This window comes from Sciurus carolinensis, chromosome 1 (genome assembly GCF_902686445.1).
Source record: "Sciurus carolinensis chromosome 1, mSciCar1.2, whole genome shotgun sequence".
NCBI lineage: Eukaryota > Metazoa > Chordata > Mammalia > Rodentia > Sciuridae > Sciurus > Sciurus carolinensis.
In genome coordinates, this window is record NC_062213.1 from 125174016 (window position 1) to 125201902 (window position 27887).

The following is a 27887-nucleotide window of genomic DNA, read 5'->3' on the forward strand; positions in this document are numbered from 1 at the left end:
TGTGTGTGTGTGTGTGTGTGTGCGCGCGAGCGCGCGCGCATGTTTATCAAGTCTTTAATTTTTCTATCTCTGGCCACCCAGCAGAGTTTTTGAAAGCACAAAGAAACAGAAACACAGAGACAATATGGCATAAGAAGATCCCATAGCCACTTAATAGCAGACCTGGTTTGGAATTTAGTTTTCCTTGTTCTACTTCTATGAGTTTTGCCACTAGGTTTCTAGTACGGGTGTTTGGAAGGACACTGGTGTGTTCTGAATTAGATCAAGTGATAGGCTCACTACATGCCATGACCTTGCATAATGATGTGAACAACTGAGCTGCATTGAGGAAAGAACCATGCAATTTTCAAACATCTCCTTAAGACCACCAAGTTTCAATTTCTCATTTTAAATATGTGAGACCTATGATCCAGAGAAATTAGATAACTTTCCTGAGACCTTCCATTCATAGGCCATCAAACTACTTATGTTAAGAGTTCTATTCAGAAAAATAGGTTTCCTCTATTCTGATTGTTACTTTTGTTATTTCATTGAAATTATTTTTATTCTATAATATGATCCTACAAATTAACTCTTCTATCTTTAAAATATTATTGGTGAAAGTGCAGTGAGATAGGTCTTCTCCATCAAACATATATTGACACAAATTTTTAGAAAAGTAATATGAAGGTATCTTTGACAATGTTCTTTAATACCTGTGTTAGTTTGCTAGGAATACTGTAATAAGGTACCACAGTCTAGGTGGTGTAAAGAATAGAAATTTGTTTTTATGATTCTGGAGACTAGGAATCTGGGATCAAAGTGTTGATTTGTTCCAAAGTCTCTCTCCTGGACTTGTGGAAGGCAGCTGCTCCCTGTGTCTTCAATGTCTTCCCTCTGTATATGCCTGTGTCTAAATTTCCTCTGCTTATAATGATACTAGTTATGTTGAATTAATATCTATCCTAATGACCTCAGTTTATTTAAATTATTTCTTTAAAGACTGTCTCCAAATACAGTCACACTTTAAGGTACTGAGGGGTTAGGATTTCAACATATGAATTTTGGAGAGAGTTATTTTGAGAGCCCATAACAATTTCTTTAAGTTATCAAGCACACCTAGTAATTAATCTTCTAGTAATATATCCTAAGGAAAGAACTAGGAATGTAGGTGAAGATTAGTTAAGTTGAAAGAGAATTATCTGAGCCATTTATATTCAGTAGAGAAAAATGTAGGGGAAAACACCCTGAATTTCCAACCATTGGGTCTTGTTAAGTTAGAGCAGTTCTATTTGCTAGTAAGTTGTGTAACCATTACAATTATTTTTTTAAATAGCTAATAACCTGGATAAAAGCTCAAATCTATATTAAATGGAAAAGGCATGAGATATCACTGTATTCAGTACTGATTGTGTGTACTTCTTTACACCCATGCCTTTGCGTGAATCCACGCAGAATAAAGAAAATATAACAAAATATTAACAGTGATTACCTTTGCTGTCTTGGCATTTCTGTATATCATATATTTTCTACAATGAGCAACTGTTAGTAGAAAAATAAAATGAAAGGTTTAAATATGTAGTAAAATAATAATCTCATTTGGTAACATCATATTAATTGCTCTGGTTATATACCACTTTTAAGCCTATTATTGACAGAGTAATGAGGTTCATTCCCAAAGGGAAAATGGTGGAGCTAAGGTTCAAAGTTATTCTCAGTACTTAATGAATGTTGCTCCTTTCATTTTCATTATTATCCTTTTTGTGCTTGCATAAATAATTGAATGAAATTATCACCAAAAGAAGATATTTATTTTTTAATTTAGGCATTTTTGTACTTGTGTCTTACAATCACTCATCTAAATTGAAAAAAAAAAAAAACCTTTGTAGGTAAATCATAAGATGATTTTGAAAGGTAGAAGGCAAATGAGCCAGGAATACAGGAACTGAAGAATCAAGTCCTTGAATTTTCTTTTTTTCCATGTATATTCAGAGCCAAGAAGCTGGAAGCCTGGAAATGCTAGTAGGTATACACACACATGTTTTGCTCTAGCCAAATGCTAACCAAAAAAAAAAAAAAAAAAAAAATCTGGTCCTTCCCTGATATGCCTTTGAAGGTGAGTTGGGAACCCAGACTTCTACTAATGATTTAATGAGATGCCCTATACCTCTACTGTGGTGGTATCAGAAGGCCAAGTAGGGAGACAAGACTTTCATCTCTACGGTCTACTGAGCACCAGTCTCCTACCTGAGGGCTCATTGGAGAGACCCCTGACTTCCTCCATCATCTTAAGGAAAGGAGGGCAGGGATGAAAACAGAAATAATGCCTGGAAGCCTTCCAAATTTGACAAGATATAAAGTTACAGATTTAAAAACCTGGGTGAAACCCAAAGAAATCTATAGCAAGACACATATAATTAAACTGAAAATTGAGGACCAATTGGGTAGCTGTGTAGCTGTGCTCCAGAGCCTTCCTTTGTGGATCTGGCATTGGCACTGACCTTGGCTCGACCCTTCCCTCCCTTTTAACCTGCTTTACTCCTCCTCTGTGGATTTTGCAGAAGAAGAGCACTTGCTCAGTAAGTATGTACACCCAAATCTCTCTTGAACTTTGGTTCTAGGCAAAATGAACTTCAAATTGGTAAAGAGCAGCACTCTCTTCACCCTGAAGTCTTCTTTTCACTTGGCTATCTGTGCACTAGACTCTTTGGTTTTCTTCTTACTTCACTGGCATCTCCGTCTTGCTCTTTCTTGACTTTTTTATTTTTTAAATATTTTTAGTTGTAGTTGGACACAATATCTTTATTTATTTATTTACTTATTTTGTGTGGTGCTGAGAATAGAACCTAGTGCCTCACACGTGCTAAGAAAGCACTCCACCAAGCCACAAGCCCAGCCCATCCTTCTTGACTTTTTTATTATTCCTCATCTCACTATTAACTATGGCTTAGATCTCAATCGATCTTTCTTCCCTTCTTCCTTCTTTGGCAATCTTATTCTTTATTTTTAAGTTTAATACCATCTTTAGACAGATGACTCCTGCATTTCTATTTCTAACTTGCATTTCCATCTCTGACTTTATAACCAAATGCCTACTGAACCCCCTCTTGGATGCCTAACATAGTATGTTAAAGATTCAAATTATGATCTTGCCTCCAAAACCTGTTTCTTGGAATCTTCTCTATCTATCTATCCTTTCACTTAGACCAAAATGTTAAAGCCTTTGATTTCTTTATTTCTCTCACTTTCCATAACTAATTAACTAATTGGCCATGGCTTCAAATATATTCAGAATCTGACCTCCTCTCACCACCTCCACCAACTCCAACATTTCTTAGATACCACCACCATCTCTCAGCTGGATTTATTGCAGTAACTTTGAAATGGATCTTTGTACATACTCTCTTTTGTACCTTTTGTAGTGGAATCTATTCTTAACCCAGATGAGGAATCCTTTTAAAAATTATGTGGTTATATAATATTATATAGAATATTTCAGGATATTCTAGCCTATGTAAGGATTGCTCAGTTTCCTTTGCACAATTGTCATTACAGCAAGCCTTCTTTGGCCACACTATTTAAAACTCTAACCTGCCTTTTTACCCAGCTCTTCTTAGACTTCACTGCTTAATTTTTCTTCACAGCACTTATTATAACTTTTTATTCATAGTTTGTTTATTGTCTTTTTCCACTAGAATATGAAGTCTGGTAGGGCAAGAATTTTGGGGTTTTGTTCATTTGCTATTTTGTTTCCTTAGTTGTGTTCCCAGCTTCTCAACAGTGCCTGCTGCTTACTATATGTCTGTTGAGCAAATGGATAGATGAATAAATGAGTAGAGCTCTTCTTTTGCCTATTCTTTATATTCTACATATAAGGATCACATATTTTCTTACTAGATAGTGCTTTATAGTTCCCAGAGTACTTGTGCATATTGCATTTGATTTTAACCATGAACCATTGGATGACTCCGATTTGTTTCCTCATTTTACTGATGATAAAACCAAGTTGGAAAATGTTAAATGATTTACTTAAACTCTAAAATTAATTAGTTGTAGGCAAATCTGGAATTCTGGTCATCTGGACTAGTATGTGCTTTCCAGGGTGTCTCTTCACCTTCTTAGAAAAGACAAATAAGATTATGAGATTATTAAGGAAAATGCAGTTTATAATGCTTGTCACATTTGGAACAAGTAATCTTACATCATTTCTTAAGATTGAATTACATTTTTAGCCAATTTCCTGACCTTTGAAAGCAAAGCTTTACTTATTTTTGTTTTGCTTGATTTTTAAAGAAAATTTTGCTCTGTTTTTGCAATGTTTTCCTATTTGACTCAGATAGTCACTGATTTATCACTCTAAATAGCAGCATCAAGGTTGGGATGTGGGTTTCTTTAAAGTCCTGGAGAAGATTTTCTTGAGACTTGTGCAGTCCTCTCTCCCTACTTGCCTTCTTTCCTTCTTTTTATTTCTTTGGAACTTGAAAAATCTGCATTTCAGGCACTGTATTGAATACTATTCAAACATAATAGTGGTCTACAAAATTGGTAATAACAATTGTTTATTAAAATAGATGCAAATTTGATTTTAATAAATAAAATATTGGCTTCTTAGCAAATAACATCTTTTTGACCAACAAAAGTGCCCTAAGAATGATAATCTTGAAATTTTTGCCCAGAAATTTCTTCATTTGGCATTTATTATTCTAGTACTAATTGGAAATTCTGAATTCATTAGGGGATTTAAACTGGCAAATGTGTTTATACTGGTTAATGAAGCACGAAGCAGTTATTTCCAGTATCTTTTAAGCAGGTGTTCCATAACTGCTGTTTATTTTTGCCATTTTTGAAAATGTTGAACCATCCTAATTACATAAATATTTTGCATTCATTTTCCATGAGCAGTTTTTGAAGACCGGAAAACATGATGAATTAGAAAATTTTTCCTGGGCGAAAATATAAAGGAAAGGCAGCTAAATTCAACAGGTTATTAGACACATTTTTAATAATTTTGGTAAATCATTCTGAATATATGACACACAGTAGGTGCTCATGTAAAAAATAAAGCATAGTGTACTTTAGAAATTTGCATTATGTTGTTGTATTTCTAAATGCTTCTTCTGTAGCAAGTTCTTGTGAAGTATTTTATTTTATCTCAATTCAGGTAAGGGAACTGGACCACAGGAAAGCTTAGGAAACCTATCCAATTTTTTCTAGGCAAGTGGTAGAAGTAAAGATTGAATCTATGTGATACAGCATGAAAGCTCTTTAAGGAGAATGCTTTAAATAAGGAAATGAAAATAAATCATTGGTCTTTTCCTTGAAGACAGTGAAAATAACTAAGTAAAATATAGATTTTGGTACATGTTTATTTCTTGTGTGGCTTGCACTCTTGGTCACTAGTTTGTTTCTGCATTTGTTACCTGTTTACTGTAGGCTCTGTGTTGTGCCATTTATCACATGGGATAAAGTTGGATCTGATATAGGCTTCACCAAGAAGTTCTCACATTGTTTTGAAGAAAACAGAAATATCGACAAATAATAATAGTGCTATTTGAAAGGAAGAGCAATATAGGAAATTTAATTACTAATGTGTCAGCCAAATTTGTCTTTGACTGCATCAGTCTGGCTATCAGGGTAGAATATGTGTTAACAAGAAAGATGGGTGGTCAGCACTCTGAGACTGGTGTAGCAAGTGAGGAGACAAATGACAAAGACCAGGGGAGCTACATATGTATCAGAGAGAATAAGCAGGAATTTATTTTTTAGGAGGTAAAATAAGTGTGACTGGGGACTTGACTTTACATTTGCATTTATCTGCTTATGTCGTAAGTTAAGGAAGAAATAATGAATTCAGTTTTGGGTCTTTTGAGGTTCTTGTGCTTTTGGGTCATCCTGTTTGGCAAAAGTCATAATTCAGTAAAGTAGGAGAGACAGAGATGAAGAATTTTGAAAGACCAGGATATATGAGGATGATTAAATGCCTATGGGTAGAATTTCCAAGTGTGTAGAATGGGAAGAGGGCAGAGATCAGGCCTTGGGGGTTAGGGCAAGGATTAGGATGCAGCATCTGACACCAGTCTTAGGTCCAGAATGTAAGGGACTATGAAAAGATTCAGTAATCATGATAAATAATATTAAAAAATAAATGAAAATAAATCAGGATTTTAGAGGCATACCTCTCATGCAACTCAACATTACACTGAACCAAGCATAGAAAGGGCAGTGGAGATGAGGATTTGGCTAAGAAGTACCAGAAAGATCAGATGAGAACCCCAAGAGCAAAGTGGGAGAGTTCCTGCAAGAAATAAAAGGTTAATATAGTTTTTCCTAATGTATCATTTCCTGTATTCCTAATGCAGTTGTAGTTAAAATTTTTTTAGTGCTGGGGATTGAACCCAAGGGCACTTTACCACTTAACTTACATCCCTGTCTTTTAATTTTTATTTTGAGACATGGCTCACAGTTTTAGAGGTCTCCATCTTAGATAGCCAGCTTCATTCCTCAGGGTGCTTGAGGTGAGACTGAACATCACAGCAAAAGAATATAGCAGAGGGAAGCAGCTCACATGGTAATCAGGAAGGATAGAGAGAGGATGCCACTTGCCCTACCCTAAAGCCACGCCCCAATTCCTGCTTCCTCCAGCCACACCCCTACCACTTCAGTTACCCCTCAATTAATCCCAGTCAGGGGATTAATTCGCTGATTGGGTTAAGACTATTACAACCCGATCGTTTCTCCTCCAGACCTTCTTGCACTGTCTCACACGTGACCTTTTGGGGGACATCTCATTTAAACTATAATACATGGTCTCACTGAGCTGCTTAGGGCCTTGGTAAGTTACTGGTCCCAAGTGGCTGGAACTATAGGCAGGCACCACAGTGTCTGGCTAATGCAGTTAATTTTTATACTTTTGGAATGTATCCTTAAGGTTTGCCTTGTCTTCTGAGTCCATTTTTCCTTCTCAAGTTTACATGGCCAACATGGGATGAAATCCACTTAGTTAATAAGGTTACCACTTAGTTTCATTCACTCTTGCTTAGAGAGCCACCTACTCAACTCTGTTAAATTTAATACAGAAAGGTCCCAGAATTGGTATCTCAAATCTACAGTATAAATTTCTATGTTTAATCTCCAAAATTGACCAGATTCACAGTAAGAAAGCATTCCTTGTTCTAACATTACCTATTCTTACACCATATTTTAAAACAGTTTCTCAACTTGAGTTTGCTTTCTGTATTGTTGACAATAGCATTTTTCCAAAAATAGATTCAGTGCCTGAGTTTCTGGGGGGAGAAAAAAAGACCTCATAACCAAGGTTCTTTGCAGCTTAATACCTTTTTCAGTAGGTAAAAATGCTGTGTTTGTGTAGAGATTACAAATATGTGATTAGAAACTCAGGCATGTGTGTAACCTCATATTTCCCACTAACTGAAATTAATTTCTATTTTAAGCAGTCTCTGGGAATGAAAACTGCATCTCTTGTCACTTGTAGAGTTCTTTTTTCTCTGCTTTCCCCTCCAACCATCTCTCATTTCTCTGGGTTAATATTTGAGATTAACCAGCTTTGGTGGCAAGTGTGATAGATAAGGTGGGTCCAGTTAATTCTTCATGTCATCTTTCCACTAATAACCATCATAGGGGCATTGGAGTTGTCCTTCATTTCCATTTACTAGATCCCTTCCTGTTCTCCACCTCTCTGCCCTTTGAATGCACTTTGAGCATATAATGATCATTTTGATGTTCTGCTCAACACTGAAACTCAGGAAACTTCATGGTTCAGTCATCTCCCTCAGGGCTTCAGCTAGTTTGTGAGTCACAGATTCTCCATTGTATGCTTTCCACACACCTAACTGGTATTTGCCTCTGTGAACACCTTAAGAAACTTTGCACTGATCTGTTTCTTTATGTTTTACCAGTGTCTCTGGTTCCTTCTTTCGTGTTTTGGTCCTTTGTTGTCTCTCTATGCTTAAGTATTTTTTCCTGTGATATATTGTCTAGTTAGGACTGTATGTGATGTATTCTAGGTGGGAAGAATAAAAGTGGAAAAACTGCTTTCATCTCATTACATATTTCCCTCTAAATTCACTGTAAATCACCTGCTGTCAAGTTTTTACTCTCTGAAACCTTGACATGAAATCCTAAGCCCAGGAGAAATACCCTTTGTCTCTACCATTTTTGTAGTTAGATCCTTTCTTCATGAAAGGAAAACCTGATGACCTCATTGCCTAATAGGTGTAAATTTCTGAGAGGAATGGGAGGATTTTAGTAAAACTATCTCTAACCAATACAGCCTGAGTCAGAGTTTGAATTTTATGGGACTGATGATAATTTCCTGTCCTCCATCCAGCAAGTTCTAAGATGGGGGCTGTGGTGGTATGGGGAGAGAGCTGTGTAAGTTCCCATTTGGAGTGGGAGGTATTTATTATAGAAAGAATGATCCTGTCAGGGAAGGCTTTAGGAACCCCAGGTTGGGAAGCTGAGTCAGTCTTTACATGACACTGACATGCAGTGCCAAATTAAATATTGTGCCATGAGTACCTCACTTACCTCACTTTATTACTGACCCCAAGAATGACTATAAAGCAAAGAACTTCCATTGTCCTGGGAGTACCATATAGCCTCAAGACCCAGGAATGTCTCCATGAGCATTTAATCTTGAGTAGTAATTGACAAATTGCAGTAGGAGCCCAGATGGGTTTGGGTGGCACAGGTGACTGAAGAACTAAGTGGGCTGGCTGCATGGGCCTCCCTTGTCATCATATTAACTTTCCATTTACCTTACCACATGGTATGCATTAGTAAAGGTTTTGGAACCATTGGCCTGGGATAGTTTTAGTGCTTGTGTTTAAAAAATTATTATTCTATTTTTTGAGAACCTTGCAATTAATTTGAAAAATGAAAATTCGTTTTGAATAAATATATGTTAAGTGATAATTAATGGGCAGTGTCTTCCTTAGCTTGAACAAATGATAGAAATTACAACTTGTAAATTTACTAATTAACTTTTTTGTGTGTAGTAGGATTGACATTTAAAGAAAATGCAAGTTTAAAATTTCAGGGGAAAATACACTGTGAAATGTGACTATCTCCATATCCTGCCAACAGAATAAAAACTTTAAGCAGAATAGGAATGCTGAGGTTAAAACCTTGTGTGTATTCCTTTAGGCCTATGTAGAACTTGCCATTTTGAAATTGAGGTGTGGTCTTCACTTATGAATTCTAAAACATAAATAATATTTATTTTTAAGTAGGAGTAAACCTCATCTGTGAGCACATTTTTGGTAGAAATTTTAAAGCCCATTTGTTGATTTCAAAAAGGATATATGAAGTAATCCTGGTTATGCTTCTTTTGAGAATTTCATTTACTGCCATAGTTTTAGTGATCATCCTCTGTACCTGTGAACAGCTAAACTAGTATCTCCCTCTCAGATCCTGTTTTTATCAAGATTCTTATTAAGATAGTTCCACCTAGATGTTGTTTTGGACCATGTATGAAGTCAAATTATTCAAGCCCACTCCTACCTGTCTTTGCCTTTGCTGTGTTGGTAGTATCAGTAATCACATTGTCACTCAGGCAAGAAACCTTGGGAATATTCTTGATCCTAAAATTATCAACAATACTGTATTTTATCTAATATAGTGAAAAAGAAGACTGAAATTTAAAACTGTGAGATACATTCATTTCCTATTTTTAAGTCATTTGATTTTTTTACATAGACACATGAGTTAGTATGGCATTGTGGAACTTGTCATATTTATGACATCTATTCTAAGATGCATATTTTATCCCAATTAAACATTTCTAGTATTAAGAATTAAGATTCATCTTATAGTTGATGTGATAGGAAAGCATTGTATTGGTTTAATTCACAACACTTTTTGTTGTTCTTTTGTAGTATATAAAATGATGTCACGATCTATGTTGTTTTTGACTATAAAATAAAGCATATATTATGAGAATGTAGAAAATATTTTGATTAAAGTAGATATTTGCCAATTTTTGATGATGTTCTAGGTAGATGTGAGGGTGTATCATGGAACTGGAAATACATGAAAAGGCAACCTATTAAAAACAAAAAGACATCTGTGAACAATGGTCATGCTAATTACAAATTACAGTTCAATTTAGACAAAATAATTTCCTCTTGCTACTTCTAGAATAAATAAGAAATTTTTCTGTGAATCTGAATAACATTATTTTTAGGATTTCTCAAATATATTATAGTCCTTTCTCTGAATTAATTTAACTCAAAATTGATAAACATTTGCATAGGCAGGTCCATTTGCTTGTGTCATCTTGATTTGAGACAAACCCTACATGGACCAAGTTCTGCTAGTAAATTATACAAGCATAAGTGACATAAATGTTCATGATTTATAAATACTTGTATTTCTCCTTTCTAATAAATTTATGACATTTGTGTACAGAGGGTCTTAGGGTATCTGATAGAAAATGCATCATTTAGATTTTGTCTTGTAATTCAATTTTTTTTATCTGTTTTTTTTTTCCATCTCTATCCTGAGACATAAATACAGTTAATTTACTTTTTCTGATGTTTTAAGATTTAGGAACTAACGTGAGGCAGGATCCAGCTGTGTGACACAATGCCATACTCTGAGAATGGCCATGGTTAAGATGATGAAAACCAGGAGGGTGTCAGACCCTGAGCTCACCCTGTCACAATGATAATTAAACCAACTGACCAAAAGGTCTCTGGAACAAATTCTATCTCATGCATTTACTCCTTATTCTCCTTTTTAGAAAAAGAACAATTGTCATCTAATGTAGTTTCATATTTTACTTGTTAGTTTAGTCTCTCCCTATTATAATGTAAGGTCTATGAGACCTGATTTGTTCACAGCTGTGTCTTTGATACCTGGATCAGTGCCAGGCATGTCTTAAGTACTCAGTAAATAATAACTGATTGAAGGGAATAGATATTAAATTTTTGGTGTATGCCAGACACTGTTCTTGGTGCTAAGACTACAGCTATATTCTTATGGAACTTACATTCTGGTGAAGGAGAATTACTGTTGTTATTTTACTAATTATGATTATTATTTCTTTTTATTAATGGGGAATATCGTATGAAGCTTTAGAGAAGATAGATTAATTATTTAGTGTCAAATATCTTATAGTTGATAAAGCTAGTACTACTAACTCTACAAATAGTTTACACATATATAAAATTTATCTTGATATTCTTTTTGAAAATTTTTTGTCATAAGTCTTATTGACTAACACCCACCTAGACTCCTTTAAGAATAAAGAAATATTTCCTGAAGCAGCAATTAAAATAAGTTATTGATTGGTTTCTATTGTCAATATATGAAGTTCGAACTCAGAAAAGCATCTCTTGAATATTTTGCAGCATTAACTCAATTGCTGGGAAGAAGTTATTTGTACAGCAATGAACTCTCTAAAAATTAATTTGTTGCATCATCCTTTCTGATATTTTTGTGACACTACTACAGATAAATTTTTCTACCTTTTAAAAAAGTTGACACACTAAGAATTGACTTGAATCTAAATTGTAAAAACAATTAGTTACCAAATACCCAATACATAATATGGACCAGCCACTGTGATAAGTGATAGAGAAAGGATAAAGACTGATGTTGCCCTGACAGCTTAGTTACTCACACAGGCATTAAATTAGTGTTCATAATTAGGTCTTGTCAGTCCAACTGAAGTGTCAGTATTCAAGAGTAGTCTCCCCAAGGAAGCAGAACTTAAGTTAAAAATAAAGATGAAGGGCTGGACCCAGTGGTACATGCCTGTAATCTCAGCAGCTTTGGAGGCTGAGGCAGGAGGATCAAAAGTTCAAAACCAGCCTCAGCAACCTTTAGGGAGGCTCTTTAAAAAAACAAAAAACAAAAAACAAAAACAAACAAACAAACAAAAAAACAAAGAAAGGAAAAGGAAGAGAAGAAAACATGTATTTCAACCACAGTGGAAAACATTTACCGGGAAGACCTATGAAGGAGTATATTGAACAAAAAAGTCGTTGAACATGTGGCTCACTTTGCAGAGTGTGAGGGAGGTCATCAGGGAGTAGGGATGATGATGATGACCAATAATTATGTTTTTTGAAAAGTTTTATTGTCTGGTCAGTTCATTAAGATAAGCGCATGTTATCTTACTAAGAAGGCATATTCCTTGTTTGACACATGCTCTAATTTAGAGGTTTTACCAAATGTTGTGTTCTTTCTTTGAAAGTGTGTTTCCTTGGTGCTTCATTTTGCATACATAGAAAGGTGTTGCCAGAGATTTATTATCCAGGAAGATACTTGTAATAAAATGGTAACTGACTAAAAAGAAGGAAAGTGCTAACTTGATTTCCTGAAGCTGTACAGAAAAGCTTGACTTTCATTATTTATTTGAGACTGATCACAACTTTCTCCACATCCATGTAATACACAAATTAAACACATTTGCAAATGTCAGCCATCAGTCCTGCTACTTTTATTTTGCTCTTTGTCCATTTGAATTTTCTGTAATGATCAAGTGATTTTTTTTTCTTTTTCTTTAAATCAAATTTATTGTTATGAGAGTATGATCTTCTAGTCAGGGTTTACAATGAACTGGAGAAAACTTTCTCCTAGGAAAGGTGTATTTCAAGTAACTGTATTTGCAAAAGGGAGAAAACTTTCCCTTTCCAACTCTCTTCTCCTTGAATTTGGGTTTTTATGAAGGAATACAATAGAAAGAGAAGAGGTAAACAAACAGCAAAAGGTTGGTCAGGTGTATAAGCTCTAGAGACAGACTTGCTTGGCTTCAGTTATTGGTTTTGCCCTTCCCTAGCTGTGTGACCTTGAGTAAATGCCTTAATCTCTTTCCTGCCTCCCTTTCCTCATCTGTAAATGAAGATAATCGTATCATCTATCTGATACATTAAATGAGACAATGTGCATACTCTGCCTAAAACTGATCCTTGCATGTATATGATCCTTTTTGTTACTGCTGATCAGTTTTAGCATTGATGGGATAGTTGCTTCCAGGTGTGTTTCTGCTTCTGTATATGCAGGTCCAGCATGGCAATGGATACAGAAGAGCATAATGGAAAGAATATTTAATTATAATGAACAAAATGTCACCAAAGATGCTAGTGGAAAACAGCCTTTCCTCTGTTGCCCAGAAATTTCCTAGCAGTGAATTGTGTCTTCATGCACCTATGCTTGAACAAACATAAATACAGACATGCAGAGATGGTGAGAGAGAGAGAGAGCACAAAAGAACCGCTAGTGTTTTTGAACACTGCCTCATACGCATAAAGTTGGAGTGACTTATTTTCTTGTGATATTTTGCTAAACTTTTGCCTTTTCCATAAAGCCTCAATGTGATGCCCTGGTCTTGGCCATTTGTCATCATGGGCCGGAGCTCTATATTGTTTTAGGAAATTCTACTGTAGATGAGCCTCTCTTACGTGCATTACTGAGGGGCTACTAAGTGCTAACCTGAAATGTACTTCTCTTGGGAGAAATATTTACTCTCAATGTCTATCTGGAGATTTCTCTTGGGAGAGAAAGTTGTTCGTATAGACTTCATAACATTCAAGAATATTGAGATGGAATCCAAAAGATCTGGAACCAAATTGATTTGATTTGTTTACACAGAAATTCTTTGCATAATCATAAATATTAAAGTGGAATTGTATGATGTATTGTAGGTCAATAAGTACTATATAATAAAGCAGATGTGTGTTAAGACTATGTCTACAAAAACAGAATATGTATATTTTAAAAGATATTAATGAAGCATATTACTGTATTTGCAAATAAGAAATATCTTTGCATATGGGAAAATAGAGTGCTCTGAACAAAAGAAATCAGCTAAATTGTCTGTAGAGCCTAATGGTATATTTTACCTTTGCAAAACATTTATTTGGTGCTCATAGCAAATAAATATGCGAGTTTTGCTGTTTTCCAGAATGGGCATACAATGGCAGCTGTCTTTCTAATCGGTCCCCTATTCAGACATTAATCAGTGGAACCCACGTAGAATGCTAGACGCCTGAATAGGTAGACAATGGCAGCAGCGTTTTTAATCACAGTCCTATTCAGGCACTAATCGGAGTGATGATTAAGGGACATTAGAGGGAGCACTTTGACATCTGATCCTTTGAACTGACGTCTGTGCAGGCTGCACTACACAGAGCTTACTTGGCCAGACTGACTTCCTTAAATAAAGTGCCCGTGATTTCCAATGTAGGAAATATTACATTAGAGCCTATTGAAATGATTAGGAATTGAGGCGCTTTTCTTCTAGTGGGGATGCAGTGTATGCTGTATATGCACTAAACTGAGAACGTTACTTTAGCACTACTTTGAATTCAGGGACCATGGAGAAATAGTATGAAAAAGACTTTCTGCACTCATGCACTTACAGTTGAATATGAACTCTCTATCCTGGCTCTCCATTATGGAAGTTTATGAATTTTGAAATACTTGGGTTTTTATATAACCTAATCTTAATCAGTACATCTTACCTATATTGGATACATACTTTTGTTTCCTTTAATCCAGTATATTTTTAGTGCTATCTTGAGTGCTTTAATAATAATAAAAACATGTGTTATACCATATTTGCTTGGTTAACCTTTAATTTAATAGTCTTTAAAAACAGGTTTGCTAACTGGTTTCCTAGAGCATTCATGTGATTAATCCTAAAAATTTTAATTTCTACTCAACATTTGCAGTTTGGATCAATGCTTAAAATTTCAACATTAATATTTGAAGATATAGCTCCATCCAAATATCAATAACTATATACATATTATGTTATATGACTGGGGTAAAAAACCGATGAAAGATTAACATTAAGAAAGGCATATGAATTTTATATGTTGTTAATATTTCTATTTTATGTGCACAGAAGCCTTCACAGAAAGGAAATAAAGACCTAAAGAAGTGGTTAGAACCAGAGGTTTATATACAGTCAACAAAATCTAATAAATTCTGAGGAATTTATAAGACAAACACAAAGGGACTTAGTTGTCTAGGGGTGTTAAATAGTGAGAAGATAAATATATGGGGGATCATAATGGAAAGTAAGGTTTGTGCAGATCTAACTTGGTGCTGGTTTTCCACCTCTAGTGATAATGGTTCTTCTAGTTTTGGAGAAGAGAGAGGGATACTTTTACAAAAGGAGATTTATACTTCTAAGCAGATTGTGGGAGGGCAAAGACCAATGTTTGCATTTACTGCTTCAGCTCAAACTGTTGTTAGATACCTAGCCCAAGACATAACTCTGGGGTTCTAAGAAATCAGATCTGGCCAGTTGCCCCCAAAACTAAATAGAAATGTTAATGGTAAAAAACAGGAAAGGAACTTTAATCAATATAGCTCTACTGGGAAGGCAAGTGATCTCAGTTCTGGTTTTGTAAGGTGGCTCTGGAGAAGTCTTTACCACTTGCAGGGGAAATATCCATTTTCTTCTCAGGATGTTTACTATCAGATTTGTGGTCCTGGGAGGTGGCATTTTGTTTCCATGAGATGATTGCTTCTGGTTAGAGAGAGCAATCTCATCATGGGCTATCTGCCTGCAAGACTACTAATCCTGGAGGGTTTAGGGTAATGGCTGAAGACTTCTAGAACAGGACATAATAAAAACTGGCAGTTGAATGTGCCTGCAAATCTTGGAAATACCTTAGTTTACTCTCATCTTCATGTTGTCAGCCTTGAAGGGATAGATTACCAGCTATGGATGAGTATTCCTTAAATGACTAACATGCCTTTGTGCAGAGTTGAGCAGGAATAAGACCCAAAGTTTATGTTAATAAAAGAGACAGATATGGGACAAAGAAATGTCAAGCTGTTATCCTTTTAGTTACCTTGGACATCACTTGAATTTTCTCTCTCTGTATTTCTTGTACTGAGGATTTAATCCAGGGGCACTTTAACATTGAGCTACATCCCTAGCCAGTTTTAGTTTTTATTTTTATTTTGAGAGAGAGTCTTGCTAAGTTGCTTAGAGCCTCACTGAGTTGCTCAGGCTGGCCTCAAACTTGTGATCTCTTGCCTTAGAGTTCCTAGTAATTGAGATTATAGGCATGCACCACCATGCTTGGCGACTACACCCTTTTAAACAACAAAATTAAACAGTGCTTCTTTAATTTTTGTAATAATTCAATGAGGTAACTACTAGAATTATCCCGATTTTTTAAAAAGTGGCAGAGGATTAGAATGATTAAATTCTTTGTCTAAGTCATGCAGCTAGTAAGCGAACTGTTAACATCTGGAGGTGAAGTTAGATGTCTTCATGTCCTAGCACACTTCAAAGTATATAAAAATGTATTTTCAACTTTCTAAGAAGAAATGAAATGTTTGAAATAGTTTTTATGTTAAATTGAAACAAGGCAGAAACAGTTGCTAGCTTTACCCATTTGTTTTTATAGTTGATGTTTTCATTACCAAGATACAATCAAGCAAGTGTTATTGGTTTTTCCCAAAACTTAAAACATTTTTTTTTTCCAGAGAAATTGTCTTCTCCACAATGTCAGGTTGACATGTCTGATGGAAAAATTATTGCTAAGAATTAGTTTAACAGAAATAAGTATGTAAATAAATATTTGGACTCTAAAAATAATGTTATTGTGTTGTTACAAGAGACAGTAACTTAAAAAATGCATTATTTTAATTATTAGTTAAAATGTAAAAAAAATCATGTTTTAATTGTGTGAGTCAAGAGATTCAGTAATGAGTGAAAATGGTGCTAACATGGTGAAAACAGTATGATTGGTAGAGATTTTTTTTTTTAAGTTCATGTCATATTTCAGTGTTCCATGGTCACATTCCCATTAGGTCTCGCATTTTGTGTGTTAGCATAATATTGGCCTCAGAAAGGTACTTAGAATATATGCAGTATGAAATCCTTTGCAAACTATCATAAATGTAATATTAAGATAGTAATTCCACTTTGCATTTATAGAATGTCTTCCTCCAAGAGACTCAATACATTTGACATTCATCTTAGCACCTTGGTGAAGTATTTCTGAAAGAGTAGGCATTATTGCCCTGTCATTCCTTTCAGAAGGAAATGCATAGAAAGCTTTGGTGGTTTTTCTAACTGTTACCTAAACTTTTGTTTGTTTCTTTTGTTTTATTTTGTTTTGGTAAATAGCCAAATAGGTATCAGTAAGTGAAAATTTTACCTATTTAATTTTTCTAACCAAAAATATTGAATCATTGATTTCTCATTTTTCTCCTACATCATATCAAATCTACTAATAATTAGTTTCACCTTCAAAATATATACAGAATAGGAGAAGTTGTCATCTTCTCTGCTTCAAGGGAGCTTCATTTCCATGGTGATCAGGCCAGTGGTTTCTTTTACAACGAGGCACAAAACTTGCAGGACCCTAATGTACCTTCACCAGCTATCACCTTTGCTTGGACTCAAGCAGAAGTATAAATAAAGAGTAGTTCAACTCAAGCAAGAGTATAAATAAAGGCCACAGGTCATATGTATAAATATTTTAAAGCTATGAAGCAAAAGTATTAAGTAATATTCTATCATCCTACTTTAATAAATATAGTTTTATAAGGACAAAATTGAAAAATATGGTGTTTTTGCTTATCTAAAGTATAGATGGGCTGGTGATACTTGGATGAATAATAAACATGTAGTTTATAAAATTTTGAATTTTATATTAAGAAATTTATTTGTTATTGCCTTCATTTCAGTAGAATCACAAATTAGAGTGTGGCAGTTGAGGTTGTCATGTAATTTCTCATTTCTCCTTTTACTCTGGTGACAATAATCTGTTAAAGGATTAAAATATAATTTATTCAAAATGGACAGAATTTGAATATATTTTCATTGAAAAGGTAAATGAAGGTAAATACTTTAAAATCATAAATTATTTTTATTAATTTAAAATTAATTTTATCTAAAATAAATCAAAATGTTATAAAATAATAAAAACAAAATTATGTAATGAAATAGAAAATAATTTAGGATTAATATCAAAATGTTAAACAACTTTTAAATAAAATACTCAAAATGATATGAAGTCAGTGTATAGAAGAGATATTTATATTCCTATGTTCATTGAAGCATTAGTCACAATAGTCAAGATATAGAATCAACCTTATTATTCATAATAATATGGATAAAGAAGTGTGTGTGTGTGTGTGTGTGTGTGTGTGTGTGTGTGAGTGTGAGTGAGTGGCCATGCCAACTGTGGGTGACCTGGGCTGTCCCGGGGAACTTCTTGAGTGCAGTTTTTCAGTCACTTCTGTTCAACACTATAACCTTTGGACCTCTCAGTACCTGAGAGATAGTTGACACTTGAATGAATGAAACAGATTCTAGAGGCTAGACTATGGTTCTACTTTAAATCAAAGGTTAAAAAAAATATAGTCGTGCATGTATGAAAATTGAAGTTCATGTTTACAGTTAGATTTTCAAATTCATTTACTCCTTTGACCACTAATAAATCTGTGTTATATCAGTTCAAGGTGTAAGAGAAGTTAGAAATGTTTGCCAGGCATGGTGGCTCACACCTGTAATACCAGTGGCTTGGAGGCTGAAGTAGGAGGATTGTGAGTTCAGCAACTTAGGGATGGGTTACCCTAAACAACTCAGCAAGACCTTGTCTCTAAATAAAATACAAAAAAGTGCTGGGGATGTGACTCAGAGGTTAGGTGGCCCTGGGTTGAATTCCCAGTACCAAAAAAAATAAAAAAAATAAAAAAAACAGATCAGAAATGTTTAGTCCTCAGTGAACTCAATAAAGAGGTTTGTGGGAGAATTCCTCACTTTCACTTTTATAATACCATTTAAACATATGTTTAAAATGATTATCAGGTTCTTTAAATAAATGATAAAATGTAGTCATCTTCTGAACTTTTGACAAAGAAGACTGTTTTAGGTTACAAGAAGAACGGTAACAGATGATTTATACCCTAGGACTATTCAATGAGAGATTTTTATTTAATCTGGAACTTCCTTGTATAAAAGCTATTAAAAAGAGCATATTATAAATTTTCCATGGTTCCCAAATGAAATCTGTAATAATGTTTCTTATCCTTATTCACTAAAGACGTGGACATTTAATAAAATTGTGGGATGCTTGGGGCAATACCTTATAATATGATTTGTAGGTTGAAATTTCACAAATGGTCATCTAGCTGATTAAAGTACACTGATTTTTGCAAGAATAGGCAGTTCTACCATTATTACAAATATTGAAAACCTCTCATGTAGTACTTTCCGAACTTTTTAATTTCTTTTGTTTTGGAACATTGTGGGGCATATAATGACATTGACAGTATTTACCTGCAACACTGAGATACAAAGGAGAATTTGGTGGTATCTTTATGGGGCCTAGTGCATAAGTTGTTTTATATATATAAAACATATATATATATATATTTGTGTATATATAAAATATATATATTTATATATATATATATTTGTGTCATAAGAATAATAGCAACAAAATGATAGAAGTAAATATTTACATATACATGTAATTATAAGTAAACACAAATGCAAATTTATCAACAATTGACCAAAATACAGAAAGTATCACATACAGAAGACATTAGGTAGCTAGGGTTTTATTTAAAGAAAGCTTTCAACTCTGATATATTTCAAATGATTAAGATCGGAACTTTATCAGAAGAATTTATCCAAATGATATTCCAGTATATTTAGAAGTGTGATAAATTTTGAATGGCTTTAAAAAATATTCAGTGATTTGTGTGCCTGTAACAAATATATCACTTTATATCCTTCAGTGTCTATAGTCCTACCCTCCCCATCTTCAGAAGGTAAAGTTGTACTGAAGGCCACAATATGAATGATTGCTATACTTGAGCCTGTGGTATCTCCTGACTGACCCAAACGTTTTTCACTTCAAAGGCTATGGCAATATGTTTAGGAGAGTAAGTGGAAAATAAAGATTTATTTTAGATGTACTTTTGGAAATATTTTTTGAGGATTCATTCCAGTCTCAAATAAGAAAGATTTCTGTGGGTGGTCATGTCACTGCATGAGTTCCCATCTCTTCTATTATAACATCCCAGAAAACTTCCAATACAGTAGCTTCTTTCTGAATCAAAGATAATTTGAGATGCTTTAGATATATTTCATCTTATTGTCTTTGCTTCATGTATGTCTATGTAGCCACTCAATATCTCAGAAGTTTGGTGAACAATTAAAAAACATGGTGGTGTGGTGTGTACCAATTTAAAATGTGTGTCAGGGTTGATATTTTCAATTATTTTAGGTACTTGTTTGCATTACACTTATTTTAAAAACGTTAGGTTTTAATTAGAGGCATTTATGGAATGTTCTGACTTGAATAGGTATTCTCAAATTTAGGCTTCTTGATTTTCTGATATACAGTTCTCCTGATTACATATTCACACATCTAATTGGCACTTAGTTGTAAAAGAATCTCTAGGAGTTTCAATCACAAAATTATTATATAGTGAAATAGTAAATTTAATTTTAAAAGTGAAAAGAATATACTTATATTTTATGTAGTATAGGTGAAATTTCTGGATAATTTTTTGTAAACTTTATAACAAATAATATTGATTTTGTGCTCATTTGAAATCATATACTATTGCTTAAAATTTACTCTTCATTAGATATATATTTACTGACTGTTTTGTGGGAAGAATGGATCTATGTAGACAGCTACAGAATGAAGGCAGATAACTTAAAGGAATGGAAAAAATGGAATAAGAAATGGTAGTAATAAAAATTCTGTGATAATTTTTCATTACATAAATGAATAAATATGCAGTAATTAATAAATCATAAATTTTAGGTGTTGATAGTCCATATTATTTGAAATGAATTATTTTGAATATCATCATAAATATTTATATACCTTCACAAATATTGTCTTAAAACAACCAAAAGCACAGAATATATGAAAATTTGAACACAACTGTGGTGAGAAAAATTAAAAGCACTTAAAAAATTAAAAGTGAACAACCTTGCTCTGCTTTTTAGAGCTGTTAATTTTTCTTTTCCTTTCAAATTCAAAAAATAGGCAGACAAGCCTCCCCCTGACCAACTGGTGTTGATAAGTTATCTTGCAGTGTTTTATTATTCAAGTTCCTATATTTTTTTAAAATATCCAAAAACCTATGGAAGAAACTGACATGCACTGTGCAGTTCCTGTGTCTTCCCTCTGCCTCTGTAGCAGTCTTTTCTCCTCCACAAACAAAGCTTAGGTTTACTACTTCAAAAACTCAGTTCTTGTGTTATAACTAGAGGCACTCACAGATGGAAGCAACTAAATCTCTTGCCATCATCCAGGATCGGGCCTCAGAAACCCTCTCTATTTTCTAGAAATGCTAAACTCTCCTTTCCCTCCCTCCCTCAATCCCACCACAGCCTGGTTTCTACGTCCTCTCTGCTCCAGTGAAAGTGTGATCTCTGTGTAGCTAGATCCAGTGAGTGTACTTACAAATGTTTTCTTCCTAGAGATCTGGTATGGTAGGTACCTTTCTTCCTGAAGTGTTCTTCCTTTTTAGAATGCCTTCTCCAGTCACCGTCCTCAGTGTTCACTGGTCTCTCTTTCCCTTATTCTTAGTTTTTGTCAGAGGATTCTCAGATCTTTCTACTGTTGATTGATTTACTGATTTCTGGACCCATGTATGCTGCATTTCTTCACCATAGATACTCCACACAGGCATTAAATGCAAAATAAAAATATATTTTTTAACTTAAATCAATTCCAGTGCTCACAGCATGGTATCATCTAAGCAGTATTTCCTTTGACTCAGACCAGAAAACAGTCATTCACACTTAAATACATTTACTTAATTTAATCTTGTTCTTTAATCTCAGGTAAAATTTTCTCCTTTCTGGAGAACCTTTTCTGTTCATTTCCCTGCCCTCCCTCTGCCCCCATCTCAGGTCCCTGAACCTACTCTAATATGGCCCACCCTTCATCCCTTCTGTTTTTCTTTTCTCCTTTCTGTATTCAGTCAATTAGTCTCTGTTGATTTATCAAGTGCCTGACACTGCTATTAGCATTTGGAATACAACAAAACAGATAAAAAAAAGACAAAACCTTTGCTTTACAGAGCTCTCATTCTAGTCAGGGACAGACAGCAAAAACACATAACTAAGTAAATTATATTACACTGTTTTAAAAATTACTTATGTTGCACAACTTTCATTGCTTCCTTTTCTTTGTTCCCAAGGACAGTGTATATTTTTTTCCATACTTAGTGCCTAACATTATATCATGTGCTTAAATAAATTGACTCTGAAATCTGCTTTACTCTCTAATCAATTAGTGCTCTTGCCAAATTACCCTGTTCTCTATTCTCATACTGCATGACTTTATACCAATTAACTTTAGTGCTGCCTTCATGTTTTGCTAGGGCCTTGACGACATGCTCCTTCCAAACAGATCTATATGACTCCAGTTTGAAAGTTCAGTTTTTTAATTGAGGACTTTCCAGAATTACATATAATTATATGTAATATTAAATCTTAGTGTCATAATGACATCACATTTTAGACTTTTAGAAGCGATGGCAGTAAGTTGCTACATGCAAGTCAGCCTTAAACAGATTCCTGAGCAGTATATATATATATTGATCTATTCCATTAATTTTAATGACTACATAATATTCCATAATATAGATATGTAATTGTATATTTAGTAATCCTTTTTAAGGCATTTAGTTCTTCCCAGACTTCATCATCACAAACCATGTACAGTAAACTTCCTAATATGTACCTTGTTATGTGCATATGTGCATACTCTGTAGGGCAATTTCCCAGATGTGGACTTGCTGGTTCCGACAAATGCATGCTGACAGATTATCCTCCAAGAAGGCATTACCAATTTATACTCTCTTAAGATGTATGAATAACTGTTTCCTGCCCCTTTTCCATATGCTTCCTGTACAAATATAAATGTATATATGTTTTATTGTCTCATTATTTGATGATCCTATGGCATTTCCTTACAAAAGGAAGTTTGTCCCTGGATCTATAGCCTAGGTCATGTCTGTCTGCTGGATGCCTTCACAGCATCCATATCACATTCCATCCTAATTACTGATGGCATTGTTACTGTGTTTCACATATTTACTATCATTTCTTTTTTGTTTGTTTGTTTTTACCTTTTGGAGTGATATCTGTTACTGAGATCATGAAATAATGATAACCATAGTTTGGACAGGTCTTAGGTATAAAAATTTTCTCATTTATCTCATTTTCTGAAAAGTTTATTATTATTATTATTATAGTTTTACCTAATAGTTATTCAGAAGAGTGGTGCAGTGCTTTTGTCCAAATGAGCATATTTTCCCTATCATTATGTTTGTTATCATTTTCTGATTATGTTTTGTGGTGATTAGATACTACATAGAATAATTATTTTATTGAATTGACTATAATGTATAATTTAAAAATTGGTATAATATTAGGTCATTATTTTTTAATGGCCTAATAACAATTAAAAGTAAAGTACCTCTCTTAGTTGTGGAATATCATGCTTGACATACATACATTAATTTGAATTCATTAGTTATATTACTTAAACAATCTTATCAGGTCTTTGTTTAAACCAATCTGATCATATGGTGTGCACAATCTAGTTAGGGGAAATGAACAACAAAGAAATAAACAGATAAAGTTTATTTGGCAGTATGTGTGGTATGTCAATATAAAGTAGGGAGAAGTGGGAGATAGTGATAGGGAACTCAGGTTGCGTGTTCTCTGAGGAGGTAGCATTTAAATTCGGTTGCCATGTCCTTTATCCTATGTTGAAACTTTCAGTTTAAACTTTGTGCATTGCATTTTACTTTATCTCATAGTAGATTATAGTGACTGTTTTGTTTGTTTTTGTAAATATATTTTTGTCTATGCTTTTATCTTTAATTCTGTTTTTCAGTTTGTTTTTTGAACCCAGGGGTATTCAACTACTGAGCCCCATCCCCAGTCCATTTCATAGTTTTATTTTGAGACAGGGTTTTGCTATCTCACTAACTTGCTTAGGGCCTCCCTAAGTTACTGAGAGTGGGCCTTGTACTTTCAATCCTCCTGCGCTGCTGGGATTCCAGGTGTGTGCCATCAGCTCGGCTCTGTTTCTCAGTTTGTATTTGGCTTGTTTCAACTAAGTAGTATATGTTTGGATTTAAATATATTTCAATGTGAACAACTTTGTATTTTATTGTTGAGTGCAAATCATTGAACTTATGATCACAAATGGTAATGGTTTATCAAGCTAAATGCATCTTATATATTTGTCTTTCCATCTTGTTTTTTTTTTTTTTTTATCTTTTAGTACATGTACAAGGCTATATTTTTATATGTCCTCTCTTGGTTTCAATATTTAAGGATAGACATACTTCCAGGAATTGTGACCTATCCGTGTCCATTCTTCATTAACTGACTTTGTATCTATTACTTGAGTTTTGAATTTCAGTTTCTGGTTTGCCTTGGTATGGGTGATCCTTGTACATTGAGAATGTCACTGATCATATTTTATTTTTAACTGAAAGAGCCATCTTTTATTCAGGTGCCTCTTTGTTAATGGAATTTGTATATTTAAATGTTTATTTTGTGAATTATTCCCTTTTATGTGTTGGTTTCCCTTTCCTGTTTTAGAAAAGTTAATTGTGTCTTTCGTCCCATGTTATGTTTATATTATGTTGTTCTCTTACACACTTTTGACTCTAAATACTTTTATATCTGCTTATAATTGTTTTCTAGCAATAAACAAGGTATTCTAAAATGTGATCTCAAAAATTTAGAATTTCTGTCACATACTTACAAAAATCTAGGGCTATCTATTTTCATGTATTAGAGAAATAAAAAAAATTACTAGTATTTTACTCATGTCCATAGTAGACAGTATATTTGTTGTTTATGTTTTTGAGTTTATAATTAATAGGTACATGATGAAGAAAAGGTTTTTTTTTTTTCGGTTCTGGGGATCAAACCAGGGCCTTGTGCTTACAAGGCAAGCACTCTACTGACTGAGCTATCTCCCCAGCCCCAAGAGAAGGTTTTTTTATACTAGGACACTAAAGAAACGGGGGAAGGAACTTTTATTGCTGCTCTGTGTTGAGAAGGGTGGCCAGTGGTGTTGCTAGATGACACAATGCTACCTGAAAATTATCTCTTTTTTTTGTACTAAAGATTGATCCCAGAGGTGCTTTTTCACTGAATACATCCCCAATCCCCCACTTTTTTTTTTTTTTTTTTTTTTTAAGACAGGTTCTCACTTAATTGCCCAGGATGGCCTGGAACTTGTCATCCTCCTTCCTCAACTTCCTGAGTTGCTGGGATTATAGACATAGGCTATTGTGTTCCTGACTCAGAGAATCTTCATCTTTTCTGTTTTTTGGTTTAAAGAGAGTATTACTTGGAGTCATTTGGGTAATAAATAAGCTCATATAATTTTTAAAGCTTAAGAATAAAACAAAGATAAAAAACTCATTAGATAGTTTAAGAAAAAGTAAATGATTCAAAAGGGGAGGCATTATTAAAATTTTGAGTAGAATTAGAGGAGAAAATTAAAGACAAATTAGAAAGACAAATAAATAATACATGTATAGCATTATAAATTCATTGTAACATAGTATGTTACATTGAATCATAACTAAGAACTATCATATGATACTTGTCAAATACACTACATTTAGGATTAAAGATTTAATGTATATATTCATTAAGCATAAATTTTGACTACTGTTAAAATTGTTTTGACAGTAGTGTCAATTTGATTATACTTAGTTGAAGTACTAGACAGTAATATCTTGTTCCCTTTGAAAGTCCTGTATATTTAGATAGTTTAATTTTTTTAAAACAAAAGTTTATTTTGAAAAATATATTAGTCTCATAACTGTAGTATTTACACAGAAATAAACTTTTGTTTTAATTGTTTCAACTGAGAGATTTCTCTTAAAAACTCTTTATTAGGGCTGGGGATATAGTTCAGTTGGTAGAGTGCTTGCTTTTCATGCACAAAGCCCTGGGTTCAATCCCTGGTACCACCAAAACAACAACAACAACAACAAAAAACTCTTTATTACATCTAAAGCTAGGGGGAGGAGGTAAACAGCAAAAACGAAAGTACTATCTGTATATATAAGAAAGGAAGCACTTTACTCAGGAAATTCACTTTTATATAAATCAGCATTTATAAAACACTACCTTGGAATTATAATCCTATCAATTTTCTATCATCCCTTCAATAATAGCTATAAAAAAAGAGAAGATGTCACCATTATTTTTGAAGGAAAACAGAAAATATTTGCTGTATTTCTGGTTTATTTTAGCAGACCTAAGAAAAATACCATAATTTGCTATGTACAAATCAAATGAGATGGAGGCAATTTAGTTGTAAGATTTACATTTAAATAATCTAAAATTATAAAGTGTTATTCTCTGGATTATAATCCTACCTAGCTTCCATTGGAGCTACTGTGTAGTCACATAGTAGTAAAAGAAATAAAATTCCTCTAGTAAAGAGAGAACATCCTGCTATGTTTCTGAATTGTTAGAAGCAGACTCATTAGTAGGGATGAACAAATAGGAAATTGACTAAATGCTGTTTTCAGGTCATATGGTCAGGAGACTATATCCAGGCCTACCATAATCTCTGGGAGAGGATATTCTTGTTGTGGTTCCTCTTCATTACAGAGTAGGAGGTAGGTGAGGGAATTTTAAATACCTGCCCCTCAGATATTGAGGGGTCCCTCAGTGAGACCCCTTTCAGATATCTGACTTATGATAGAAGGATAGAATGAACTCAGAATTCCAAAGCAGGAACCACCAACTCCTTATCAGTGGGAGAATTGAGCCCAGAGAAGTTCTGAACCATCTGTTTGTGCCAGGGATCCTGGAACAATCTTGGTTTTGTGCTTCTGGAGGAGCTGCTGTGTCAGGAAGGTGCTGACCTGATGGAAGGGCCCTGCTCATGTGGTCTTACCCTGGGCATGGCATCTGGCATATTCCAGACATGAGACCCTCATCTGTGCACCATCTCTGCTTCATGTTCCTCTTTCCTCAGAGATCTGGTCACCCACAGCATTCTGTGGTGGTCCTCTTGGGGACTTGGCTTCATTTCCCACATGGAATATCAAGGAGGTTAGGGTACTTTTTTAAACATTTCAATTTTTATTAATTGTCTAATGTGAAGGCATTTTGTTTTCTTCTATTAGCAAAGTTTTCACCCAGCCAGTGAACTCTATGATCTGAGTATTTTTCTCATTGGAAATAAGCTGACCTTGTTAATAAGCCAATGATTTTTTTCAAAATTTTTTCTAGAAGACTTTAGACTTATATTTTATAGGTGTTCATCTCTTCACATGCATGAATAATAGTTTTACCTCCCTTGGAAAGATTCTCCTCTGTCTTTATGTGGTAAATTCACTCTAAAATTGGATATTTCGTGAAAAGGTATTTTACATAGTTTTGATTCTTGAAGTTTTCACTAGTGTTTGTGCTTCTCTTTTTCTCTTTTTTCTATTGTTTGTTTTTTTTTTCTGACTTCAAGAAGCATTTGTAGTTTGGAAACTATTGCTGTGACCTTTGAGTACATTAATTTTCTTACCTTTTTCCAGTTAATTTAGTTATAATTTTAAAAGAGTTTTTAAATAGGACTGGAGGTGTAGCTCAGTGATAAAGCATGTACTTTACATAATGACCTAGGTTCAATCGCTAGCATCCAAAGTACAAAAAACGAAAGTTTTTAAATACATAACTATTAATCACATTCTTTGGAATTTTAATTTTGACTTATCCTCTTAGATGTTTCCATTTCCTAATGCATTTTTATTCAATTCCAATTTCCCAGCATCTGTTATCTTCTTTAAGTGTGATGGTCCAATCACATCTTTAACTAGTTTTCATGTAGGTTCTTTATCTGTCTTCATTTTTATAACTTGTTTCATATACATTTGATAGTTTT

At 34.0% G+C, this 27887-nt stretch overlaps 1 protein-coding gene across 1 annotated transcript in view; it reads left to right on the forward strand.

The window, feature by feature from the left end:
• The window catches only part of Dpyd (dihydropyrimidine dehydrogenase), an 810982-nt gene that overhangs the window by 41414 nt on the left and 741681 nt on the right, over positions 1–27887 (forward strand).